The sequence below is a fragment of the Piliocolobus tephrosceles genome, unplaced genomic scaffold, assembly GCF_002776525.5.
Source record: "Piliocolobus tephrosceles isolate RC106 unplaced genomic scaffold, ASM277652v3 unscaffolded_14786, whole genome shotgun sequence".
NCBI classification, from domain to species: Eukaryota; Metazoa; Chordata; class Mammalia; order Primates; family Cercopithecidae; genus Piliocolobus; species Piliocolobus tephrosceles.
The window spans coordinates 1-5,601 of NW_022296294.1; the positions used below are offsets into that span (position 1 = coordinate 1).

Below are 5,601 nucleotides of genomic sequence, written 5' to 3' on the forward strand. Positions count from 1 at the left end.
AATAAGTACAGTTAAAGCCCAGTGATTGTGTAATAAAGGAGTGGTTATGGGGAAGATGACAGAATATGAACCTGTCATATTCTGACAGGTTACGTGAAGTCTAGTCATTGGGCAAGTCAGGACACCATGCTGAGCCTCAGTTTCCCCATCTTCTCCTTTTGGGAGAAGTTTGGACTAAGGGATTTCAAAGGTCACTTCCACAACCACCAGCTGCTGGCTACATATTTTAGGGGCCCCAGAATAATGGCAAGCCTTTCTGCCTGAAACAAATTTTAAGCAGTAACAATGCAAAAAAAAAAAATAATGATGTTTTGTCCACAGTTTCTTTGTGAAAAAGGATCAGATGGATTTTGTAGTGATAATAAGAGGTTTCTGATCTCTGATGAGGGAAGTCTGGGATTTTGGTTAATTTCATTGCCATTTGCTTTTCAGACGAGAGATTAAACAGTTATTGTCTGAGTTGGATGAAGAGAAGAAAATCCGGCTTCGGTTGCAGGTGAGTCCCTTTGGGTTCTGTTGCCTGTGAGTCCTAGGCTCAGTGGGGGCAGGACAGAGTCAGGGCTTTTATTTCAAAAATAAATGATTGTCACCTCTCTGCAGATCTGGATACCTTTCCTGTGACCATTTTCTTAGACTCGTATGGGCTTACTACATATCATTTCCCCAGGAAGTCTTGGGGAAGGGAAACATTAGGAAATGTGCCCCAAATTGGGTTTCTCATTTGGAATTTATCTTTTTTTTTTTTTTCTTTTTGAGACAGAGTATCGCTCTGTCACCCAGGCTAGAGTACAGTGGTGCGATCTTGGCTCACTGCAACCTCCGCCTCCCGGGTTCAAGTGATTCTCCTGCCTCAAACTCCCAATTAGCTGGGACTACAGGCACATGCCACTACACCCGGCTAATTTTTTGTATTTTTAGTAGAGATGGGGTTTCACCGTGTTAGCCAGGATGGTCTCGAGCTCCTGACCTCAGGTGATCTGCCTGCCTCAGCCTCCCAAAGTGCTGGGATTACAGGTGTGAGCCACGGCAACTGGCCTGGAATTTATCTTAAACATCTCCTCTGCGAAAAGCCCCTCCCCCACCTCCATTTCCAAGAGGCCTCATTATATGTGGTCACTAGGGCTCCAAGGGCCACAGTTGTCCACGTTCAGGGGCATTTGCTCTTGATTTCTCACTGATGGCCATTTCTGTCCTGCCAGGGCATTAGAGCTCTGTCCCCTGTAGCTTCTGATTCAACACTGCCGTTACCAAATGGCAGAGAATGCGTGGGAGTTCTGATTGACCGAAGGTAGACTTTCAGCTTTCATCCAGTTGGTGCCCTTGTGGTGATGGGGGCCCATGCTGCTTAACAAAGGATAGGTAGCTGCTTGCCATCATTTTTGGGGGTACTGACAGACACCCCCTTGAGCCAACCACAGCTGCCTTCCAACACTGCCAGATGGCCCAGCCTGATAGGACCGCCTGCTCTACCCTCTGGCTAGGAAACTGGAATTACTGCTGCTTTTGACAAACTTTGCAGCCTGGCAGCCTGAGAGTCAAAATGTTCACCATTTCCTAGTGCCTCGTGTCTGTGTGCCTGTTCTGTGTTGATGTCACTTCTGGCATTGCTATTGATTGTCCATTCCGATGTCATGTCACCTTTAAAATTGTCAGGTAGATAGTTTTCTTTCAGTCGACCAGGTTTATAATCTTTCAGCTTCTATAAAACCAGCCGATTCATTATGACTTTGTTCCATTCTGATTTTTCTCTTTCTAGATGGAAGTGAATGACATAAAGAAAGCTCTACAATCAAAATGAATACTTGATCAATGAAATGTCACATTATTCATCCTGAGTCCGAGACTCAAATTTTCTGCCCCAGCCAAAATAATCTTGTGCCAAAAGATTAAAGGTTTGCCTCAAAATGTCCCTGTTTGAAAGATTAGCACAAAAGTCTTGATAGCACAACACAAATTCCATCCAAGAGGAGAATCTTCCCCAGGGTTTAGTCCTGGGGCTGGCACTCGTTGTGACTTACACAGAGCAAAATTGTGCTAAAGGCTTTTCTACTCTGAGATCTCCATGCGAAATGAAAACTCAGGCAGTTTAGTCCATAGTGGTACTATTTTGATGATATTTTCCATTAATAAAATGTAATTTCAGATTATTCGTTTACAAGCTTTATAATTTTATGATTTTTTAATCGTGTTTTGTCACAGACTTCCCTAGTGTTTGTACTACACGTAGTCAGAAGCGAGTGTCCTTTTCTTTTGCTTCAGGCTGAGAGCTGCCTCGCTCTTTGTCCCCCCATTAGGATTCTATTACATATGCAATTGTAGGTTCAACCTGTCCCTTCCCCTGCCAGCAAACCCCACCACCCTAAGAGAAATTTTAGCTTATATATGATGGTATATTTACAAAAAGAGAAAGAGAAAATCTGGTATTTGCAATGATCTGTGCCTTCTTTTTACCACCCTCTTGATTGGAGCTTTTGTGATGCAGCTACCATGATTCAAAAAAATTAAAAAATGAAAATTAAAAAACAAAGTCTGCCACTTATCCAAGTCCACTAGAGGCCACTGTCTTCAAAGCTTCTCTCACCCTAGCCAAAGGTCCTAAGAGGAGACAGCTGTGAAGTTGGGCGTGCTCTGTGGTACCAGCTGTGACTTTTATATTTCTCCTAGTTTTAGGTTGTTCATGAAACTAGAAATGTCACCCCTGCTTGATTTTTCATCCGCCAAGTTAAACCCCTGCTTTCTGTCCTTTGCACCTTTTGCGTGAACAGAATATGCATTATTAAAGCAAAAATAAATAAAAGTAAAATGCAAATGAAAACAAGGGGGGGAAAGTTGTATTATTTCCTGCACTGGGTTACCCGTGTGTGTTATCGTTTAAACTGTATTCACATAATGTCATTTGCCTTGCTCACTTGTAACCCCTTCCTCAGGTCCAAGAGAATGGGAGGAGGGTCATGTTGAAGTGTAGCCATTGGAACTTTCTTGCGTTTATGGAGTTGCTTTTTCTTTCCCAAGGAAACTGATGTTTGCCTGTCCGCTTTATCTTTGTAGTACATGAACAGTTCAGCCTTAGACTATGTAACTGTTTTCTCATCCTTAGCTGAAAATGAGGAGCCTACTGTACTGTGAGACTGTTCAGGGGTAGGGGTGGAGGGGGTGGTCCCTTAATGGCCCCTGAAGATGTTGGATGTGTTTCTCGAAAGCTGCTTTGTCTATTTCCTGAGTTTAATAGTGAAACTACTAAACATTAATAGATTTGCACAGCCACAAAGAATGAGAGTTAATGATACTGAAGAAGTGATGCAAAAAAAATCACATTATTGGTCATTGATAGTATTACAAATAAATGTCTCTTCCTTTCTCTTCTTCCCTCCCTCCCCCTGCCTTCCTCTTGCCTATGTGCTCATCCTTGCTACCTGAGGCTGTTATTTCCCTCCAGGTATTTACTTGAGCCCGAACACCTCGGTCTTCCTGGGTGGGGGCACAGTTAAGGGAAGGGAGTGTATAAGGAAGGAAACCTCACACCCTCCATTCCCATCCCTGGATATATTGCCTTTCCAGCAGCCTTGGGTTCAGTGTGCTTTGGAGTCAGGAGTGCCAAGTTCCCAAGAGCAGCGTAAAATATCCCTGTACCTCTTGACAGTTTTAAGCATTTCTGCATTAAACTTGAAGATTCCAGAGATTCCCCACCACCTAATGATCTAAGAATGCAGATTGGATTCTTTGATGTTCAGATTTCTCATCTACTTATGAAAATCCCTAATTATATAGTTTTATATAACGTGTATACAGAGTAGGATTGTTGATTTAATTGAGCAGTTGGAACACCCTCATGGGGCACTGGCAACGTGGAATGTAGAGAGCTGATGTCTTCCCCTCATAGAGGCCATTGGCTTCCTTTGCATAAGGAGAGGGAGAAGTGATTCTGGAAGGAGAGGTTGGTATGTACAGCTTCTTTCATTGCTGCCCCTCGGGCTACCCAGCAAGAGGATTCTGCGTCAAGGAACTGGATGAGCCGCTACCCAAACAGCCACCATCTTTACTCTTTACAAAATGGACCCATCGAGAATGTTGAAAAGCTTGGAAGTATCACTTTTGAAAAAAAAAAAAATTTATTTTGCATTCAGCATGGACTCGACCAGGCATCTATGGAGATTATTTTTTTGCTTCATTTTATAAAGTTGTATTTAGAAAAGTCTTAAGTATTGTGCTTTGTAAAGAAGATGATTAAAATGAAATTTTGTGAGAATAGTTTTGTTCAAAGTTGTCATGGTCCAAGAGGAATGATTTTTTTTTTTTTTTTTTTGGAATACCATTTTTCTCCACTTTATACAATTTGATTTCTCTCGTAGAAATATCCTTAGAAGACATGGAATATAGTGCCTCCCCCCATCTTTCCCAAGTGAACAGAAATAATCTGTGAAATCTGTGCCTGTGAATTCTATTTTTTAAATTGTTCAGTTTTATACTCATATCTAATCAGAAAATGCCGGTTAGGTATAAATTCTTTTTTAGTGTAAAAATTTTGAAGTCATCATTATTCAAATAACTGTGTAAGGCCTTTTTTCTTTTTTGAGACGGGGTCTCTGTCATCCAGGCTGGAGTGTGATGGTGTGATCTCTGCTCACTTCAACCTCCACCTCCCTGGCTCAAGTGATTCTTCTGCCTCAGCCTCTCCAGTAGCTGGGATTACAGGTGCCTGCCACCGCGCCTAGCTAATTTTTGTATTTTTAGGAGAGACGGGGTTTCGCCCTGTTGGCCAGGCTGGTCTCAAACTCCTCACTCAGGTGATCTGCCCGTCTCGGCCTCCCAACGTGCTGGGATTACAGGCGTGAGCCACTGCACCCGGCCAAGCCACTTTTATTCACACACAGTCCTCTAGGTGGCATGCTCAAGTACATGATTTGCTTTCTTCCATAAGGACATCCTGTATGTGTCCTCACACGTGCCTTTGCTTATTAGTGGCAGGGTTTTCTTTCCTTTCATAACCCGTTCCTTGATGGGAAAACTGCTGGATGTGTAATTTATTGCTCAAAGTCGCCACGGTCTGTATAAAAATAATTCCCAGGTCCCACAAAGGCCTTTGTATTGTAATGCGAGGTCATCATGGTCCCCTTTTTGTGGTATGAGATTAGGTTTTAGTCCTCTAGTTATTTTAGCTCAAATTAACATCGAGATGTTTTGGTACCAAGGGGGCTTGATGAAAGCTTCCCTCTTTGGTTTTGTACAAATGAGAACTGTAACAAAGCACGCATGCGTGGGTGACCGGCATTCATCATGACTGATTGTGGCATCCGACAGAGGGAAGCCTTGGCACTTAGGACCTAAGCCCAGGGAAGAAGATGCTGTGCCCAAAATTAGCACGAGTGAAGGAGCACAATGGCCAAGCCAGAAATAAATACCAGTGGTGTAAGGACAGGCAAGGATCAGGTCTCTTGAACTTTTCCTGTCACTCCTAGTCTTGTTCCTAGGGTCACCAAGGCTTGGTTCCCAACATGTGGAGCAGAGGCAGCCCATGCAACTGAGAAGAATCCATGAAGTTGGTACAGGTTTCCACGTGATGGTTTTACTTTATGCCCCCCCATTTTTTTCTTTTTTCTTTTT

At 42.9% G+C, this 5,601-nt stretch overlaps 1 long non-coding RNA gene across 1 annotated transcript; it reads left to right on the forward strand.

Moving 5' to 3' along the window:
• The first annotated feature begins 343 nt into the window (after nt 1–343).
• On the forward strand, nt 344–4,246 carry LOC111533572. Its single transcript, XR_002728911.1, has 2 exons — nt 344–496; nt 1,757–4,246. It is a non-coding gene; the product is annotated as an uncharacterized LOC111533572 (long non-coding RNA).
• Nucleotides 4,247–5,601: the final 1,355 nt, after the last annotated feature.